Raw genomic sequence first — 21164 nt, 5'->3', positions numbered from 1 at the left:
GCAATTGTGAACGTCCAAGGATTCCTCCCACCGCAAAGGGGCCAGGACCAAAAGCTCTTGCTGCTCTTCAAGTAGCCACGCAACCCCATTCACAGCCCTACAAACGCTGGCGCTGTCTCTTTCTGGTGCCTCCCAAAGCCCAATACTATCTGCGTGGGCCGCTGAGTACACCCGGAGGCAGGCTCAGCAATTGCAAACCTCCAGGGGTTGCTCCCACGGCAAAGGGGCCAGGACCAAAAGCTCTTGCTGCTCTTCAAGTAGCCAGGCAACCCCATTCACAGCCCCACCAACGCTGGTGCTGTCTCTTTCTAGAGCCTCCCAAACTCCAATATTATCTGCCTGCGGACCCGAGTACACCCGGAGCCCACCTCAGCAATTGCGAATGTCCAGGGATTCCTCCCACCGCAACGGGGCCAGGACCAAAAGCTCTTGCTGCTCTTCAAGTAGCCAGGCAACCCCATTCACAGCCCCACCAACGTTGGTGCTGTCTCTTTCTAGAGCCTCCCAAACTCCAATATTATCTGCCTGCGGAGCCAAGTACACCCGGAGCCCAGCTCAGCAATTGCGAATGTCCAGGGATGCCTCCCACCCCAAAGGGACCAGGACCAACAGCTCTTGCTGCTCTTCAAGTAGCCACGTAACCCCATTCATAGGCCCACCAACGATGTCACTGACTCTGTCTAGAGCCTCCCAAAAGAGAACACTGGTTGCGTGAGCCGATAAGGACACCCGGCGGCAGGCTCAGCAATTGCGAACGTCCATGGATTCCTCCCACCGCAAAGGGGCCAGGACCAAAAGCTCTTGCTGCTCTTCAAGTAACCACGCAACCCCATTCACAGCCCTACAAACGCTGGCTCTGTCTCTTTCTAGAGCCTCCCAAAAGAGAACACTATTTGCATGGGCTGCTGAGGACACCCGGAGGCAGGATCAGCAATTGCGAACGTCCAGGGATTCCTCCCACCCCAAAGGCGCCAGGACCAAAAGCTCTTGCTGCTCTTCAAGTAGCCACGCAACCCCATTCACAGCCCTACAAACGCTGGCGCTGTCTCTTTCTGGTGCCTCCCAAAGCCCAATACTATCTGTGTGGGCCGCCGAGTACACCCGGAGGCAGGCTCAGCAATTGCAAACGTCCAGGGGTTCCTCCCACCGCAAAGGGGCCAGGACCAAAAGCTCTTGCTGCTCTTCAAGTAGCCACACAACCCCATTCACAGCCCTACATACGCTGGCGCTGTCTCTTTCTAGAGCCTCCAAAAGCCCAATACTATCTGCGTGGGCCACCGAGTACACCCGGAGGCAGGCTCAGCAATTGCGAACGTCCAGGGATTCCTCCCACCCCAAAGGCGCCAGGACCAAAAGCTCTTGCTGCTCTTCAAGTAGCCTGGACACCCCATTCACAGCCCTACAAACGCTGGCTCTGTCTCTTTCTAGTACCTCCCAAAATTGAACACTATTTGCGTGGGCTGCTGAGGACACCCTGAGGCAGGCTCAGCAATTGCGAACGTTCAGGGATTCCTCCCACCGCAAAGGGGCCACGACCAAAAGCTCTTGCTGCTCTTCAATTAGCCACGTAACCCCATTCATAGGCCCACCAACAATGTCACTGTCTCTGTCTAGAGCCTCCCAAAAGAGAACACTGGTTGCGTGAGCCGATAAGGACACCCGGCGGCAGGCTCAGCAATTGCGAACGTCCAGGGATTCCTCCCACCGCAAAGGGGCCAGGACCAAAAGCTCTTGCTGATCTTCAAGTAGCCTAGACACCCCATTCACAGCCCTACAAACGCTGGCTCTGTCTCTTTCTAGAGCCTCCCAAAAGAGAACACTATTTGCGTGGGCTGCTGAGGACACCCGGAGGCAGGATCAGCAATTGCGAACGTCCAGGGATTCCTCCCACCCTAAAGACGCCAGGACCAAAAGCTCTTGCTGCTCTTCAAGTAGCCACGCAACCCCATTCACAGCCCTACAAACGCTGGCGCTGTCTCTTTCTGGTGCCTCCCAAAGCCCAATACTATCTGCGTGGGCCGCCGAGTATACCCGGAGGCAGGCTCAGCAATTGCAAACGTCCAGGGGTTACTCCCACGGCAAAGGGGCCAGGACCAAAAGCTCTTGCTGCGCTTCAAGTAGCCAGGCAACCCCATTCACAGCCCCACCAACGCTGGTGCTGTCTCTTTCTAGAGCCTCCCAAACTCCAATATTATCTGCCTGCGGACCCGAGTACACCCGGAGCCCACCTCAGCAATTGCGAATGTCCAGGGATTCCTCCCACCCCAAAGGGGCCAGGACCAAAAGCTCTTGCTGCTCTTCAAGTAGCCAGGCAACCCCATTCACAGCCCCACCAATGCTGGTGCTGTCTCTTTCTAGAGCCTCCCAAACTCCAATATTATCTGCCTGCGGAGCCAAGTACACCCGGAGCCCAGCTCAGCAATTGCGAATGTCCAGGGATTCCTCCCACCCCAAAGGGACCAGGACCAACAGCTCTTGCTGCTCTTCAAGTAGCCACGTAACCCCATTCATAGGCCCACCAACGATGTCACTGACTCTGTCTAGAGCCTCCCAAAAGAGAACACTGGTTGCGTGAGCCGATAAGGACACCCGGCGGCAGGCTCAGCAATTGCGAACGTCCATGGATTCCTCCCACCCCAAAGGGACCAGGACCAACAGCTCTTGCTGCTCTTCAAGTAGCCACGTAACCCCATTCATAGGCCCACCAACGATGTCACTGACTCTGTCTAGAGCCTCCCAAAAGAGAACACTGGTTGCGTGAGCCGATAAGGACACCCGGCGGCAGGCTCAGCAATTGCGAACGTCCATGGATTCCTCCCACCGCAAAGGGGCCAGGACCAAAAGCTCTTGCTGCTCTTCAATTACCCAGGACACCCCATTCACAGCCCTACAAACGCTGGCTCTGTTTCTTTCTAGTGCCTCCCAAAATTGAACACTATTTGCGTGGGCTGCTGAGGACACCCGGAGGCAGGCTCAGCAATTGCAAACGTCCAGGGATTCCTCCCACTGCAAAGGGGCCACGACCAAAAGCTCTTGCTGCTCTTCAACTAGCCACCTAACCCCATTCATAGGCCCACCAACGATGTCACTGTCTCTGTCTAGAGCCTCCCAAACTCCAATGCTATCTGCCTGGGCCTCCGAGTATACCCAGAGGCAGGCTCAGCAATTGCGAACGTCCAGGGATTCCTTACACCCCAAAGGGGCCAGGACCAAAAGCTCTTGCTGCTCTTCAAGTAGCCACAGAACCCCATTCACAGCCCTACATACGCTGGCGCTGTCTCTTTCTAGAGCCTCCAAAAGCCCAATACTATCTGCGTGGACCACCGAGTACACCCGGAGGCAGGCTCAGCAATTGCGAACGTCCAGGGATTCCTCCCACCCCAAAGGCGCCAGGACCAAAAGCTCTTGCTGCTCTTCAAGTAGCCTGGACACCCCATTCACAGCCCTACAAACGCTGGCTCTGTCTCTTTCTAGTACCTCCCAAAATTGAACACTATTTGCGTGGGCTGCTGAGGACACCCTGAGGCAGGCTCAGCAATTGCGAACGTCCAGGGATTCCTCCCACCGCAAAGGGGCCAGGACCAAAAGCTCTTGCTGCTCTTCAATTAGCCACGTAACCCCATTCATAGGCCCACCAACAATGTCACTGTCTCTGTCTAGAGCCTCCCAATCTCCAATGCTATCTGCCTGGGCCTCAGGGTATACCCAGAGGCAGGCTCAGCAATTGTGAACGTCCAAGGATTTCTCCCACACCAAAGGGGCCAGGACCAAAAGCTCTTGCTGCTCTTCAAGTAGCCAGGCAACCCCATTCACAGCCCCACCAACGCTGGTGCTGTCTCTTTCTAGAGCCTCCCAAACTCCAATATTATCTGCCTGCGGACCCGAGTACACCCGGAGCCCAGCTCAGCAATTGCGAATGTCCAGGGATTCCTCCCACCGCAAAGGGACCAGGACCAAAAGCTCTTGCTGCTCTTCAATTAGCCACGTAACCCCATTCATAGGCCCACCAACGATGTCACTGACTCTGTCTAGAGCCTCCCAAAAGAGAACACTGGTTGCGTGAGCCGATAAGGACACCCGCCGGCAGGCTCAGCAATTGCGAACGTCCAGGGATTCCTCCCACCGCAAAGGGGCCAGGACCAAAAGCTCTTGCTGATCTTCAAGTAGCCTAGACACCCCATTCACAGCCCTACAAACGCTGGCTCTGTCTCTTTCTAGAGCCTCCCAAAAGAGAACACTATTTGCGTGGGCTGCTGAGGACACCCGGAGGCAGGATCAGCAATTGCGAACGTCCAGGGATTCCTCCCACCCTAAAGACGCCAGGACCAAAAGCTCTTGCTGCTCTTCAAGTAGCCACGCAACCCCATTCACAGCCCTACAAACGCTGGCGCTGTCTCTTTCTGGTGCCTCCCAAAGCCCAATACTATCTGCGTGGGCCGCCGAGTATACCCGGAGGCAGGCTCAGCAATTGCAAACGTCCAGGGGTTACTCCCACCCCAAAGGGGCCAGGACCAAAAGCTCTTGCTGCTCTTCAAGTAGCCACGCAACCCCATTCACAGCCCTACATACGCTGGCGCTGTCTCTTTCTAGTTCCTCCCAAAAGAGAACACTGTTTGCGTGGGCCACCGAGTACACCCGGCGGCAGGCTCAGCAATTGCGAACGTCCAGGGGTTACTCCCACGGCAAAGAGGCCAGGACCAAAAGCTCTTGCTGCTCTTCAAGTAGCCTGGACACCCCATTCACAGCCCTACAAACGCTGGCGCTGTCTCTTTCTAGTGCCTCCCAAAAGAGAAGACTATTTGCGTGGGCTGCTGAGGACACCCGGAGGCAGGATCAGCAATTGCGAATGTCCAGGGATTCCTCCCACCCCAAAGGCGCCAGGACCAAAAGCTCTTGCTGCTCTTCAAGTAGCCACGCAACCCCATTCACAGCCTTACAAACGCTGGCGCTGTCTCTTTCTGGTGCCTCCCAAAGCCCAATACTATCTGCGTGGGCCGCCGAGTACACCCGGAGGCAGGCTCAGCAATTGCAAACGTCCAGGGGTTACTCCCACGGCAAAGGGGCCAGGACCAAAAGCTCTTGCTGCTCTTCAAGTAGCCACGCAACCCCATTCACAGCCCTACATACGCTGGCACTGTCTCTTTCTAGAGCCTCCCAAAGCCCAATACTATCTGCGTGGGCCACCGAGTACACCCGGAGGCAGGCTCAGCAATTGCGAACGTCCAGGGATTCCTCCCACCGCAAAGGGGCCAGGACCAAAAGCTCTTGCTGCTCTTCAATTAGCCTGGACACCCCATTCACAGCCCTACAAACGCTGGCTCTGTCTCTTTCTAGTGCCTCCCAAAATTGAACACTATTTGCGTGGGCTGCTGGGGACACCCTGAGGCAGGCTCAGCAATTGCGAACGTCCAGGGATTCCTCCCACCGCAAAGGGGCCAGGACCAAAAGCTCTTGCTGCTCTTCAAGTAGCCTGGACACCCCATCCACAGCCCTACAAACGCTGGCACTGTCTCTTTCTAGTTCCTCCCAAAAGAGAACACTGTTTGCGTGGGCCGCTGAGGACACCCGGCGGCAGGCTCAGCAATTGCGAACGTCCAGGGGTTACTCCCACGGCAAAGAGGCCAGGACCAAAAGCTCTTGCTGCTCTTCAAGTAGCCAGGACACCCCATTCACAGCCCTACAAACGCTGGCGCTGTCTCTTTCTAGTGCCTCCCAAAGCCCAATACTATCTGTGTGGGCCACCGAGTACAGCCGGAGGCAGGCTCAGCAATTGCGAACGTCCAGGGATTACTCCCACCCCAAAGGGGCCAGGACCAAAAGCTCTTGCTGCTCTTCAGGTAGCGAGGCAAACCCCATTCATAGCCCCACGAACACTGGCACTGTCTCTTTCTAGAGCCTCCCAAAATTGAACACTATTTGCGTGGGCCGCTGAGGACACCCTGAGGCAGGCTCAGCAATTGCGAACGTCCAGGGATTCCTGCCACCCCAAAGGCGCCAGGACCAAAAGCTCTTGCTGCTTTTCAATTAGCCACGTAACCCCATTCATAGGCCCACCAACAATGTCACTGTCTCTGTCCAGAGCCTCCCAATCTCCAATGCTATCTACCAGGGCCTCGGAGAATACCCAGAGGCAGGCTCAGCAATTGTCAACGTCCAAGGATTCCTCCCACCGCAAAGGGGCCAGGACCAAAAGCTCTTGCTGCTCTTCAAGTAGCCACGCAACCCCATTCACAGCCCTACAAACGCTGGCGCTGTCTCTTTCTGGTGCCTCCCAAAGCCCAATACTATCTGCGTGGGCCGCCGAGTATACCCGGAGGCAGGATCAGCAATTGCAAACGTCCAGGGGTTACTCCCACGGCAAAGGGGCCAGGACCAAAAGCTCTTGCTGCTCTTCAAGTAGCCACGCAACCCCATTCACAGCCCTACATACGCTGGCGCTGTCTCTTTCTAGTTCCTCCCAAAAGAGAACACTGTTTGCGTGGGCCACCGAGTACACCCGGCGGCAGGCTCAGCAATTGGAAACTTCCAGGGGTTACTCCCACGGCAAAGAGGCCAGGACCAAAAGCTCTTGCTGCTCTTCAAGTAGCCTGGACACCCCATTCACAGCCCTACAAACGCTGGCTCTGTCTCTTTCTAGTGCCTCCCAAAATTGAACACTATTTGCGTGGGCTGCTGAGGACACCCTGAGGAAGCTCAGCAATTGCGAACGTCCAGGGATTCCTCCCACCGCAAAGGGGCCAGGACCAAAAGCTCTTGCTGCTCTTCAAGTAGCCTGGACACCCCATCCACAGCCCTACAAACGCTGGCGCTGTCTCTTTCTAGAGCCTCCCAAAAGAGAACACTATTTGCGTGGGCTGCTGAGGACACCCGGAGGCAGGATCAGCAATTGCGAATGTCCAGGGATTCCTCCCACCCCAAAGGCGCCAGGACCAAAAGCTCTTGCTGCTCTTCAAGTAGCCAGGCAACCCCATTCACAGCCCTACAAACGCTGGCGCTGTCTCTTTCTGGTGCCTCCCAAAGCCCAATACTATCTGCGTGGGCCGCCGAGTACACCCGGAGGCAGGCTCAGCAATTGCAAACGTCCAGGGGTTACTCCCACGGCAAAGGGGCCAGGACCAAAAGCTCTTGCTGCTCTTCAAGTAGCCACGCTACCCCATTCACAGCCCTACATACGCTGGCGCTGTCTCTTTCTAGAGCCTCCCAAAGCCCAATACTATCTGCGTGGGCTGCTGAGGACACCCGGAGGCAGGCTCAGCAATTGCGAACGTCCAGGGATTACTCCCACCCCAAAGGGGCCAGGACCAAAAGCTCTTGCTGCTCTTCAGGTAGCGAGGCAAACCCCATTCATAGCCCCACGAACACTGGCACTGTCTCTTTCTAGAGCCTCCCAAAATTTAACACTATTTGCGTGGGCCGCTGAGGACACCCTGAGGCAGGCTCAGCAATTGCGAACGTCCAGGGATTCCTGCCACCCCAAAGGCGCCAGGACCAAAAGCTCTTGCTGCTTTTCAATTAGCCACGTAACCCCATTCATAGGCCCACCAACAATGTCACTGTCTCTGTCTAGAGCCTCCCAATCTCCAATGCTATCTGCCTGGGCCTCGGAGAATACCCAGAGGCAGGCTCAGGAATTGCGAACGTCCAAGGATTCCTCCCACCGCAAAGGGGCCAGGACCAAAAGCTCTTGCTGCTCTTCAAGTAGCCACGCAACCCCATTCACAGCCCTACAAACGCTGGCGCTGTCTCTTTCTGGTGCCTCCCAAAGCCCAATACTATCTGCGTGGGCCGCTGAGTACACCCGGCGGCAGGCTCAGCAATTGTGAACGTCCAAGGATTTCTCCCACACCAAAGGGGCCAGGACCAAAAGCTCTTGCTGCTCTTCAAGTAGCCACGCAACCCCATTCACAGCCCTACAAACGCTGGCGCTGTCTCTTTCTGGTGCCTCCCAAAGCCCAATACTATCTGCGTGGGCCGCTGAGTACACCCGGAGGCAGGCTCAGCAATTGCAAACCTCCAGGGGTTGCTCCCACGGCAAAGGGGCCAGGACCAAAAGCTCTTGCTGCTCTTCAAGTAGCCAGGCAACCCCATTCACAGCCCCACCAACGCTGGTGCTGTCTCTTTCTAGAGCCTCCCAAACTCCAATATTATCTGCCTGCGGACCCGAGTACACCCGGAGCCCAACTCAGCAATTGCGAATGTCCAGGGATTCCTCCCACCGCAACGGGGCCAGGACCAAAAGCTCTTGCTGATCTTCAAGTAGCCTAGACACCCCATTCACAGCCCTACAAACGCTGGCTCTCTCTCTTTCTAGAGCCTCCCAAAAGAGAACACTATTTGCGTGGGCTGCTGAGGACACCCGGAGGCAGGATCAGCAATTGCGAACGTCCAGGGATTCCTCCCACCCTAAAGACGCCAGGACCAAAAGCTCTTGCTGCTCTTCAAGTAGCCACGCAACCCCATTCACAGCCCTACATACGCTGGCGCTGTCTCTTTCTAGTTCCTCCCAAAAGAGAACACTGTTTGCGTGGGCCACCGAGTACACCCGGCGGCAGGCTCAGCAATTGCGAACGTCCAGGGGTTACTCCCACGGCAAAGAGGCCAGGACCAAAAGCTCTTGCTGCTCTTCAAGTAGCCTGGACACCCCATTCACAGCCCTACAAACGCTGGCTCTGTCTCTTTCTAGTGCCTCCCAAAATTGAACACTATTTGCGTGGGCTGCTGAGGACACCCTGAGGAAGCTCAGCAATTGCGAACGTCCAGGGATTCCTCCCACCGCAAAGGGGCCAGGACCAAAAGCTCTTGCTGCTCTTCAAGTAGCCTGGACACCCCATCCACAGCCCTACAAACGCTGGTGCTGTCTCTTTCTAGTGCCTCCCAAAAGAGAACACTATTTGCGTGGGCTGCTGAGGACACCCGGAGGCAGGATCAGCAATTGCGAATGTCCAGGGATTCCTCCCACCCCAAAGGCGCCAGGACCAAAAGCTCTTGCTGCTCTTCAAGTAGCCACGCAACCCCATTCACAGCCCTACAAACGCTGGCGCTGTCTCTTTCTGGTGCCTCCCAAAGCCCAATACTATCTGCGTGGGCCGCCGAGTACACCCGGAGGCAGGCTCAGCAATTGCAAACGTCCAGGGGTTACTCCCACGGCAAAGGGGCCAGGACCAAAAGCTCTTGCTGCTCTTCAAGTAGCCACGCAACCCCATTCACAGCCCTACATACGCTGGCGCTGTCTCTTTCTAGAGCCTCCCAAAGCCCAATACTATCTGCGTGGGCCACCGAGTACACCCGGAGGCAGGCTCAGCAATTGCGAACGTCCAGGGATTCCTCCCACCGCAAAGGGGCCAGGACCAAAAGCTCTTGCTGCTCTTCAAGTAGCCTGGACACCCCATTCACAGCCCTACAAACGCTGGCTCTGTCTCTTTCTAGTGCCTCCCAAAATTGAACACTATTTGCGTGGGCTGCTGGGGACACCCTGAGGCAGGCTCAGCAATTGCGAACGTCCAGGGATTCCTCCCACCGCAAAGGGGCCAGGACCAGAAGCTCTTGCTGCTCTTCAAGTAGCCAGGACACGCCATTCACAGCCCTACAAACGCTGGCGCTGTCTCTTTCTAGTGCCTCCCAAAAGAGAACACTGTTTGCGTGGGCCACCGAGTACACCCGGCGGCAGGCTCAGCAATTGCGAACGTCCAGGGGTTACTCCCACGGCAAAGAGGCCAGGACCAAAAGCTCTTGCTGCTCTTCAAGTAGCCTGGACACCCCATTCACAGCCCTACAAACGCTGGCTCTGTCTCTTTCTAGTGCCTCCCAAAATTGAACACTATTTGCGTGGGCTGCTGAGGACACCCTGAGGAAGCTCAGCAATTGCGAACGTCCAGGGATTCCTCCCACCGCAAAGGGGCCAGGACCAAAAGCTCTTGCTGCTCTTCAAGTAGCCTGGACACCCCATCCACAGCCCTACAAACGCTGGCGCTGTCTCTTTCTAGAGCCTCCCAAAAGAGAACACTATTTGCGTGGGCTGCTGAGGACACCCGGAGGCAGGATCAGCAATTGCGAATGTCCAGGGATTCCTCCCACCCCAAAGGCGCCAGGACCAAAAGCTCTTGCTGCTCTTCAAGTAGCCAGGCAACCCCATTCACAGCCCTACAAACGCTGGCGCTGTCTCTTTCTGGTGCCTCCCAAAGCCCAATACTATCTGCGTGGGCCGCCGAGTACACCCGGAGGCAGGCTCAGCAATTGCAAACGTCCAGGGGTTACTCCCACGGCAAAGGGGCCAGGACCAAAAGCTCTTGCTGCTCTTCAAGTAGCCACGCAACCCCATTCACAGCCCTACATACGCTGGCGCTGTCTCTTTCTAGAGCCTCCCAAAGCCCAATACTATCTGCGTGGGCCACCGAGTACACCCGGAGGCAGGCTCAGCAATTGCGAACGTCCAGGGATTACTCCCACCCCAAAGGGGCCAGGACCAAAAGCTCTTGCTGCTCTTCAGGTAGCGAGGCAAACCCCATTCATAGCCCCACGAACACTGGCACTGTCTCTTTCTAGAGCCTCCCAAAATTTAACACTATTTGCGTGGGCCGCTGAGGACACCCTGAGGCAGGCTCAGCAATTGCGAACGTCCAGGGATTCCTGCCACCCCAAAGGCGCCAGGACCAAAAGCTCTTGCTGCTTTTCAATTAGCCACGTAACCCCATTCATAGGCCCACCAACAATGTCACTGTCTCTGTCTAGAGCCTCCCAATCTCCAATGCTATCTGCCTGGGCCTCGGAGAATACCCAGAGGCAGGCTCAGCAATTGTGAACGTCCAAGGATTCCTCCCACCGCAAAGGGGCCAGGACCAAAAGCTCTTGCTGCTCTTCAAGTAGCCACGCAACCCCATTCACAGCCCTACAAACGCTGGCGCTGTCTCTTTCTGGTGCCTCCCAAAGCCCAATACTATCTGCGTGGGCCGCTGAGTACACCCGGCGGCAGGCTCAGCAATTGTGAACGTCCAAGGATTTCTCCCACACCAAAGGGGCCAGGACCAAAAGCTCTTGCTGCTCTTCAAGTACCCAGGCAACCCCATTCACAGCCCTACAAACGCTGGCGCTGTCTCTTTCTGGTGCCTCCCAAAGCCCAATACTATCTGCGTGGGCCGCTGAGTACACCCGGAGGCAAGCTCAGCAATTGCAAACCTCCAGGGGTTGCTCCCACGGCAAAGGGGCCAGGACCAAAAGCTCTTGCTGCTCTTCAAGTAGCCAGGCAACCCCATTCACAGCCCCACCAAGGCTGGTGCTGTCTCTTTCTAGAGCCTCCCAAACTCCAATATTATCTGCCTGCGGACCCGAGTACACCCGGAGCCCAGCTCAGCAATTGCGAATGTCCAGGGATTCCTCCCACCGCAAAGGGACCAGGACCAAAAGCTCTTGCTGCTCTTCAATTAGCCACGTAACCCCATTCATAGGCCCACCAACGATGTCACTGACTCTGTCTAGAGCCTCCCAAAAGAGAACACTGGTTGCGTGAGCCGATAAGGACACCCGGTGGCAGGCTCAGCAATTGCAAACGTCCAGGGATTCCTCCCACCGCAAAGGGGCCAGGACCAAAAGCTCTTGCTGATCTTCAAGTAGCCTAGACACCCCATTCACAGCCCTACAAACGCTGGCTCTCTCTCTTTCTAGAGCCTCCCAAAAGAGAACACTATTTGCGTGGGCTGCTGAGGACACCCGGAGGCAGGATCAGCAATTGCGAACGTCCAGGGATTCCTCCCACCCTAAAGACGCCAGGACCAAAAGCTCTTGCTGCTCTTCAAGTAGCCACGCAACCCCATTCACAGCCCTACAAACGCTGGCGCTGTCTCTTTCTGGTGCCTCCCAAAGCCCAATACTATCTGCGTGGGCCGCCGAGTATACCCGGAGGCAGGCTCAGCAATTGTAAACGTCCAGGGGTTACTCCCACGGCAAAGGGGCCAGGACCAAAAGCTCTTGCTGCTCTTCAAGTAGCCACGCAACCCCATTCACAGCCCTACATACGCTGGCGCTGTCTCTTTCTAGTTCCTCCCAAAAGAGAACACTGTTTGCGTGGGCCACCGAGTACACCCGGCGGCAGGCTCAGCAATTGCGAACGTCCAGGGGTTACTCCCACCGCAAAGGGGCCAGGACCAAAAGCTCTTGCTGCTCTTCAAGTAGCCTGGACACCCCATCCACAGCCCTACAAACGCTGGCGCTGTCTCTTTCTAGTGCCTCCCAAAAGAGAACACTATTTGCGTGGGCTGCTGAGGACACCCGGAGGCAGGATCAGCAATTGCGAATGTCCAGGGATTCCTCCCACCCCAAAGGCGCCAGGACCAAAAGCTCTTGCTGCTCTTCAAGTAGCCACGCAACCCCATTCACAGCCCTACAAACGCTGGCGCTGTCTCTTTCTGGTGCCTCCCAAAGCCCAATACTATCTGCGTGGGCCGCCGAGTACACCCGGAGGCAGGCTCAGCAATTGCAAACGTCCAGGGGTTACTCCCACGGCAAAGGGGCCAGGACCAAAAGCTCTTGCTGCTCTTCAAGTAGCCACGCAACCCCATTCACAGCCCTACATACGCTGGCGCTGTCTCTTTCTAGAGCCTCCCAAAGCCCAATACTATCTGCGTGGGCCACCGAGTACACCCGGAGGCAGGCTCAGCAATTGCGAACGTCCAGGGATTCCTCCCACCGCAAAGGGGCCAGGACCAAAAGCTCTTGCTGCTCTTCAAGTAGCCTGGACACCCCATTCACAGCCCTACAAACGCTGGCTCTGTCTCTTTCTAGTGCCTCCCAAAATTGAACACTATTTGCGTGGGCTGCTGAGGACACCCTGAGGCAGGCTCAGCAATTGCGAACGTCCAGGGATTCCTCCCACCGCAAAGGGGCCAGGACCAAAAGCTCTTGCTGCTCTTCAAGTAGCCTGGACACCCCATCCACAGCCCTACAAACGCTGGCGCTGTCTCTTTCTAGTTCCTCCCAAAAGAGAACACTGTTTGCGTGGGCCGCTGAGGACACCCGGCGGCAGGCTCAGCAATTGCAAACGTCCAGGGATTCCTCCCACCGCAAAGGGGCCAGGACCAAAAGCTCTTGCTGCTCTTCAAGTAGCCAGGACACCCCATTCACAGCCCTACAAACGCTGGCGCTGTCTCTTTCTAGTGCCTCCCAAAAGAGAACACTATTTGCGTGGGCTGCTGAGGACACCCGGAGGCAGGATCAGCAATTGCGAATGTCCAGGGATTCCTCCCACCCCAAAGGCGCCAGGACCAAAAGCTCTTGCTGCTCTTCAAGTAGCCACGCAACCCCATTCACAGCCCTACAAACGCTGGCGCTGTCTCTTTCTGGTGCCTCCCAAAGCCCAATACTATCTGCGTGGGCCGCCGAGTACACCCGGAGGCAGGCTCAGCAATTGCAAACGTCCAGGGGTTACTCCCACGGCAAAGGGGCCAGGACCAAAAGCTCTTGCTGCTCTTCAAGTAGCCACGCAACCCCATTCACAGCCCTACATACGCTGGCGCTGTCTCTTTCTAGAGCCTCCCAAAGCCCAATACTATCTGCGTGGGCCACCGAGTACACCCGGAGGCAGGCTCAGCAATTGCGAACGTCCAGGGATTCCTCCCACCGCAAAGGGGCCAGGACCAAAAGCTCTTGCTGCTCTTCAAGTAGCCTGGACACCCCATTCACAGCCCTACAAACGCTGGCTCTGTCTCTTTCTAGTGCCTCCCAAAATTGAACACTATTTGCGTGGGCTGCTGAGGACACCCTGAGGAAGCTCAGCAATTGCGAACGTCCAGGGATTCCTCCCACCGCAAAGGGGCCAGGACCAAAAGCTCTTGCTGCTCTTCAAGTAGCCTGGACACCCCATCCACAGCCCTACAAACGCTGGCGCTGTCTCTTTCTAGAGCCTCCCAAAAGAGAACACTATTTGCGTGGGCTGCTGAGGACACCCGGAGGCAGGATCAGCAATTGCGAATGTCCAGGGATTCCTCCCACCCCAAAGGCGCCAGGACCAAAAGCTCTTGCTGCTCTTCAAGTAGCCAGGCAACCCCATTCACAGCCCTACAAACGCTGGCGCTGTCTCTTTCTGGTGCCTCCCAAAGCCCAATACTATCTGCGTGGGCCGCCGAGTACACCCGGAGGCAGGCTCAGCAATTGCAAACGTCCAGGGGTTACTCCCACGGCAAAGGGGCCAGGACCAAAAGCTCTTGCTGCTCTTCAAGTAGCCACGCTACCCCATTCACAGCCCTACATACGCTGGCGCTGTCTCTTTCTAGAGCCTCCCAAAGCCCAATACTATCTGCGTGGGCTGCTGAGGACACCCGGAGGCAGGCTCAGCAATTGCGAACGTCCAGGGATTACTCCCACCCCAAAGGGGCCAGGACCAAAAGCTCTTGCTGCTCTTCAGGTAGCGAGGCAAACCCCATTCATAGCCCCACGAACACTGGCACTGTCTCTTTCTAGAGCCTCCCAAAAGAGAACACTATTTGCGTGGGCCGCTGAGGACACCCTGAGGCAGGCTCAGCAATTGCGAACGTCCAGGGATTCCTGCCACCCCAAAGGCGCCAGGACCAAAAGCTCTTGCTGCTTTTCAATTAGCCACGTAACCCCATTCATAGGCCCACCAACAATGTCACTGTCTCTGTCTAGAGCCTCCCAATCTCCAATGCTATCTGCCTGGGCCTCGGAGAATACCCAGAGGCAGGCTCAGGAATTGCGAACGTCCAAGGATTCCTCCCACCGCAAAGGGGCCAGGACCAAAAGCTCTTGCTGCTCTTCAAGTAGCCACGCAACCCCATTCACAGCCCTACAAACGCTGGCGCTGTCTCTTTCTGGTGCCTCCCAAAGCCCAATACTATCTGCGTGGGCCGCTGAGTACACCCGGAGGCAGGCTCAGCAATTGCAAACCTCCAGGGGTTGCTCCCACGGCAAAGGGGCCAGGACCAAAAGCTCTTGCTGCTCTTCAAGTACCCAGGCAACCCCATTCACAGCCCTACAAACGCTGGCGCTGTCTCTTTCTGGTGCCTCCCAAAGCCCAATACTATCTGCGTGGGCCGCTGAGTACACCCGGAGGCAGGCTCAGCAATTGCAAACCTCCAGGGGTTGCTCCCACGGCAAAGGGGCCAGGACCAAAAGCTCTTGCTGCTCTTCAAGTAGCCAGGCAACCCCATTCACAGCCCCACCAACGCTGGTGCTGTCTCTTTCTAGAGCCTCCCAAACTCCAATATTATCTGCCTGCGGACCCGAGTACACCCGGAGCCCAACTCAGCAATTGCGAATGTCCAGGGATTCCTCCCACCGCAAAGGGACCAGGACCAAAAGCTCTTGCTGATCTTCAAGTAGCCTAGACACCCCATTCACAGCCCTACAAACGCTGGCTCTGTCTCTTTCTAGAGCCTCCCAAAAGAAAACACTATTTGCGTGGGCTGCTGAGGACACCCGGAGGCAGGATCAGCAATTGCGAACGTCCAGGGATTCCTCCCACCCTAAAGACGCCAGGACCAAAAGCTCTTGCTGCTCTTCAAGTAGCCACGCAACCCCATTCACAGCCCTACATACGCTGGCGCTGTCTCTTTCTAGTTCCTCCCAAAAGAGAACACTGTTTGCGTGGGCCACCGAGTACACCCGGCGGCAGGCTCAGCAATTGCGAACGTCCAGGGGTTACTCCCACGGCAAAGAGGCCAGGACCAAAAGCTCTTGCTGCTCTTCAAGTAGCCTGGACACCCCATCCACAGCCCTACAAACGCTGGCGCTGTCTCTTTCTAGAGCCTCCCAAAAGAGAACACTATTTGCGTGGGCTGCTGAGGACACCCGGAGGCAGGATCAGCAATTGCGAATGTCCAGGGATTCCTCCCACCCCAAAGGCGCCAGGACCAAAAGCTCTTGCTGCTCTTCAAGTAGCCAGGCAACCCCATTCACAGCCCTACAAACGCTGGCGCTGTCTCTTTCTGGTGCCTCCCAAAGCCCAATACTATCTGCGTGGGCCGCCGAGTACACCCGGAGGCAGGCTCAGCAATTGCAAACGTCCAGGGGTTACTCCCACGGCAAAGGGGCCAGGACCAAAAGCTCTTGCTGCTCTTCAAGTAGCCACGCAACCCCATTCACAGCCCTACATACGCTGGCGCTGTCTCTTTCTAGAGCCTCCCAAAGCCCAATACTATCTGCGTGGGCCACCGAGTACACCCGGAGGCAGGCTCAGCAATTGCGAACGTCCAGGGATTACTCCCACCCCAAAGGGGCCAGGACCAAAAGCTCTTGCTGCTCTTCAGGTAGCGAGGCAAACCCCATTCATAGCCCCACGAACACTGGCACTGTCTCTTTCTAGAGCCTCCCAAAATTTAACACTATTTGCGTGGGCCGCTGAGGACACCCTGAGGCAGGCTCAGCAATTGCGAACGTCCAGGGATTCCTGCCACCCCAAAGGCGCCAGGACCAAAAGCTCTTGCTGCTTTTCAATTAGCCACGTAACCCCATTCATAGGCCCACCAACAATGTCACTGTCTCTGTCTAGAGCCTCCCAATCTCCAATGCTATCTGCCTGGGCCTCGGAGAATACCCAGAGGCAGGCTCAGCAATTGTGAACGTCCAAGGATTCCTCCCACCGCAAAGGGGCCAGGACCAAAAGCTCTTGCTGCTCTTCAAGTAGCCACGCAACCCCATTCACAGCCCTACAAACGCTGGCGCTGTCTCTTTCTGGTGCCTCCCAAAGCCCAATACTATCTGCGTGGGCCGCTGAGTACACCCGGCGGCAGGCTCAGCAATTGTGAACGTCCAAGGATTTCTCCCACACCAAAGGGGCCAGGACCAAAAGCTCTTGCTGCTCTTCAAGTACCCAGGCAACCCCATTCACAGCCCTACAAACGCTGGCGCTGTCTCTTTCTGGTGCCTCCCAAAGCCCAATACTATCTGCGTGGGCCGCTGAGTACACCCGGAGGCAAGCTCAGCAATTGCAAACCTCCAGGGGTTGCTCCCACGGCAAAGGGGCCAGGACCAAAAGCTCTTGCTGCTCTTCAAGTAGCCAGGCAACCCCATTCACAGCCCCACCAAGGCTGGTGCTGTCTCTTTCTAGAGCCTCCCAAACTCCAATATTATCTGCCTGCGGACCCGAGTACACCCGGAGCCCAGCTCAGCAATTGCGAATGTCCAGGGATTCCTCCCACCGCAAAGGGACCAGGACCAAAAGCTCTTGCTGCTCTTCAATTAGCCACGTAACCCCATTCATAGGCCCACCAACGATGTCACTGACTCTGTCTAGAGCCTCCCAAAAGAGAACACTGGTTGCGTGAGCCGATAAGGACACCCGGTGGCAGGCTCAGCAATTGCAAACGTCCAGGGATTCCTCCCACCGCAAAGGGGCCAGGACCAAAAGCTCTTGCTGATCTTCAAGTAGCCTAGACACCCCATTCACAGCCCTACAAACGCTGGCTCTCTCTCTTTCTAGAGCCTCCCAAAAGAGAACACTATTTGCGTGGGCTGCTGAGGACACCCGGAGGCAGGATCAGCAATTGCGAACGTCCAGGGATTCCTCCCACCCTAAAGACGCCAGGACCAAAAGCTCTTGCTGCTCTTCAAGTAGCCACGCAACCCCATTCACAGCCCTACAAACGCTGGCGCTGTCTCTTTCTGGTGCCTCCCAAAGCCCAATACTATCTGCGTGGGCCGCCGAGTATACCCGGAGGCAGGCTCAGCAATTGTAAACGTCCAGGGGTTACTCCCACGGCAAAGGGGCCAGGACCAAAAGCTCTTGCTGCTCTTCAAGTAGCCACGCAACCCCATTCACAGCCCTACATACGCTGGCGCTGTCTCTTTCTAGTTCCTCCCAAAAGAGAACACTGTTTGCGTGGGCCACCGAGTACACCCGGCGGCAGGCTCAGCAATTGCGAACGTCCAGGGGTTACTCCCACCGCAAAGGGGCCAGGACCAAAAGCTCTTGCTGCTCTTCAAGTAGCCTGGACACCCCATCCACAGCCCTACAAACGCTGGCGCTGTCTCTTTCTAGTGCCTCCCAAAAGAGAACACTATTTGCGTGGGCTGCTGAGGACACCCGGAGGCAGGATCAGCAATTGCGAATGTCCAGGGATTCCTCCCACCCCAAAGGCGCCAGGACCAAAAGCTCTTGCTGCTCTTCAAGTAGCCACGCAACCCCATTCACAGCCCTACAAACGCTGGCGCTGTCTCTTTCTGGTGCCTCCCAAAGCCCAATACTATCTGCGTGGGCCGCCGAGTACACCCGGAGGCAGGCTCAGCAATTGCAAACGTCCAGGGGTTACTCCCACGGCAAAGGGGCCAGGACCAAAAGCTCTTGCTGCTCTTCAAGTAGCCACGCAACCCCATTCACAGCCCTACATACGCTGGCGCTGTCTCTTTCTAGAGCCTCCCAAAGCCCAATACTATCTGCGTGGGCCACCGAGTACACCCGGAGGCAGGCTCAGCAATTGCGAACGTCCAGGGATTCCTCCCACCGCAAAGGGGCCAGGACCAAAAGCTCTTGCTGCTCTTCAAGTAGCCTGGACACCCCATTCACAGCCCTACAAACGCTGGCTCTGTCTCTTTCTAGTGCCTCCCAAAATTGAACACTATTTGCGTGGGCTGCTGAGGACACCCTGAGGCAGGCTCAGCAATTGCGAACGTCCAGGGATTCCTCCCACCGCAAAGGGGCCAGGACCAAAAGCTCTTGCTGCTCTTCAAGTAGCCTGGACACCCCATCCACAGCCCTACAAACGCTGGCGCTGTCTCTTTCTAGTTCCTCCCAAAAGAGAACACTGTTTGCGTGGGCCGCTGAGGACACCCGGCGGCAGGCTCAGCAATTGCAAACGTCCAGGGATTCCTCCCACCGCAAAGGGGCCAGGACCAAAAGCTCTTGCTGCTCTTCAAGTAGCCAGGACACCCCATTCACAGCCCTACAAACGCTGGCGCTGTCTCTTTCTAGTGCCTCCCAAAAGAGAACACTATTTGCGTGGGCTGCTGAGGACACCCGGAGGCAGGATCAGCAATTGCGAATGTCCAGGGATTCCTCCCACCCCAAAGGCGCCAGGACCAAAAGCTCTTGCTGCTCTTCAAGTAGCCACGCAACCCCATTCACAGCCCTACAAACGCTGGCGCTGTCTCTTTCTGGTGCCTCCCAAAGCCCAATACTATCTGCGTGGGCCGCCGAGTACACCCGGAGGCAGGCTCAGCAATTGCAAACGTCCAGGGGTTACTCCCACGGCAAAGGGGCCAGGACCAAAAGCTCTTGCTGCTCTTCAAGTAGCCACGCAACCCCATTCACAGCCCTACATACGCTGGCGCTGTCTCTTTCTAGAGCCTCCCAAAGCCCAATACTATCTGCGTGGGCCACCGAGTACACCCGGAGGCAGGCTCAGCAATTGCGAACGTCCAGGGATTCCTCCCACCGCAAAGGGGCCAGGACCAAAAGCTCTTGCTGCTCTTCAAGTAGCCTGGACACCCCATTCACAGCCCTACAAACGCTGGCTCTGTCTCTTTCTAGTGCCTCCCAAAATTGAACACTATTTGCGTGGGCTGCTGAGGACACCCTGAGGAAGCTCAGCAATTGCGAACGTCCAGGGATTCCTCCCACCGCAAAGGGGCCAGGACCAAAAGCTCTTGCTGCTCTTCAAGTAGCCTGGACACCCCATCCACAGCCCTACAAACGCTGGCGCTGTCTCTTTCTAGAGCCTCCCAAAAGAGAACACTATTTGCGTGGGCTGCTGAGGACACCCGGAGGCAGGATCAGCAATTGCGAATGTCCAGGGATTCCTCCCACCCCAAAGGCGCCAGGACCAAAAGCTCTTGCTGCTCTTCAAGTAGCCAGGCAACCCCATTCACAGCCCTACAAACGCTGGCGCTGTCTCTTTCTGGTGCCTCCCAAAGCCCAATACTATCTGCGTGGGCCGCCGAGTACACCCGGAGGCAGGCTCAGCAATTGCAAACGTCCAGGGGTTACTCCCACGGCAAAGGGGCCAGGACCAAAAGCTCTTGCTGCTCTTCAAGTAGCCACGCTACCCCATTCACAGCCCTACATACGCTGGCGCTGTCTCTTTCTAGAGCCTCCCAAAGCCCAATACTATCTGCGTGGGCTGCTGAGGACACCCGGAGGCAGGCTCAGCAATTGCGAACGTCCAGGGATTACTCCCACCCCAAAGGGGCCAGGACCAAAAGCTCTTGCTGCTCTTCAGGTAGCGAGGCAAACCCCATTCATAGCCCCACGAACACTGGCACTGTCTCTTTCTAGAGCCTCCCAAAATTTAACACTATTTGCGTGGGCCGCTGAGGACACCCTGAGGCAGGCTCAGCAATTGCGAACGTCCAGGGATTCCTGCCACCCCAAAGGCGCCAGGACCAAAAGCTCTTGCTGCTTTTCAATTAGCCACGTAACCCCATTCATAGGCCCACCAACAATGTCACTGTCTCTGTCTAGAGCCTCCCAATCTCCAATGCTATCTGCCTGGGCCTCGGAGAATACCCAGAGGCAGGCTCAGGAATTGCGAACGTCCAAGGATTCCTCCCACCGCAAAGGGGCCAGGACCAAAAGCTCTTGCTGCTCTTCAAGTAGCCACGCAACCCCATTCACAGCCCTACAAACGCTGGCGCTGTCTCTTTCTGGTGCCTCCCAAAGCCCAATACTATCTGCGTGGGCCGCTGAGTACACCCGGAGGCAGGCTCAGCAATTGCAAACCTCCAGGGGTTGCTCCCACGGCAAAGGGGCCAGGACCAAAAGCTCTTGCTGCTCTTCAAGTACCCAGGCAACCCCATTCACAGCCCTACAAACGCTGGCGCTGTCTCTTTCTGGTGCCTCCCAAAGCCCAATACTATCTGCGTGGGCCGCTGAGTACACCCGGAGGCAGGCTCAGCAATTGCAAACCTCCAGGGGTTGCTCCCACGGCAAAGGGGCCAGGACCAAAAGCTCTTGCTGCTCTTCAAGTAGCCAGGCAACCCCATTCACAGCCCCACCAACGCTGGTGCTGTCTCTTTCTAGAGCCTCCCAAACTCCAATATTATCTGCCTGCGGACCCGAGTACACCCGGAGCCCAACTCAGCAATTGCGAATGTCCAGGGATTCCTCCCACCGCAAAGGGACCAGGACCAAAAGCTCTTGCTGATCTTCAAGTAGCCTAGACACCCCATTCACAGCCCTACAAACGCTGGCTCTGTCTCTTTCTAGAGCCTCCCAAAAGAAAACA

This window comes from Platalea leucorodia, assembly GCF_965183815.1.
Source record: "Platalea leucorodia genome assembly, chromosome: 6".
Taxonomy (NCBI): domain Eukaryota; kingdom Metazoa; phylum Chordata; class Aves; order Pelecaniformes; family Threskiornithidae; genus Platalea; species Platalea leucorodia.
This window is presented reverse-complemented; position numbering follows the sequence as displayed.